Source organism: Penaeus monodon, chromosome 33 (assembly GCF_015228065.2).
Source record: "Penaeus monodon isolate SGIC_2016 chromosome 33, NSTDA_Pmon_1, whole genome shotgun sequence".
In the NCBI taxonomy this organism is placed as follows: Eukaryota; Metazoa; Arthropoda; class Malacostraca; order Decapoda; family Penaeidae; genus Penaeus; species Penaeus monodon.
Genome location: NC_051418.1, coordinates 21,318,708 through 21,319,223, shown reverse-complemented (window position 1 = coordinate 21,319,223; position 516 = coordinate 21,318,708).

Below are 516 nucleotides of genomic sequence, written 5' to 3'. Positions count from 1 at the left end.
GTCATTAGCATTATAATTAATGACACCTTAAGTTATTTATTATTTTTTTCTAGTACTGTGAAAATTCATACTCTGTCAAGATGGTTATTGTATGCAGTTTGTGCAATTTTTTTCATGATGACATCATGAAATAATATAATGTAATTAATAGTAATCTGTCGTTCAGTATGAAAAGTATTTCATATTGGAAATGTTTCACATCAAATAAATAATGAATCCTCCATTACTTTGTGAATAACCTTTGCAAGCAAATTCATAAAAGTTCATAACTTTCATAACACAGAAAATTTATCTAGTAAATTTTTAACATTAAATGATGAGTAACATTCATAAGATTGATGTATGTGTACAAGCATATGTACTAGTCTTGTCTTGCATGATGGCATTAAATGGATGTACACATTTAACTTTGGTATATGCTGAGCAGCCTGATATTGCTTATCATATATAAGCAGTATAAAAATGAGAAGGCTTAGTCAGGGAGATTTGTATTGATTTTACAGAAATAAAATGTGT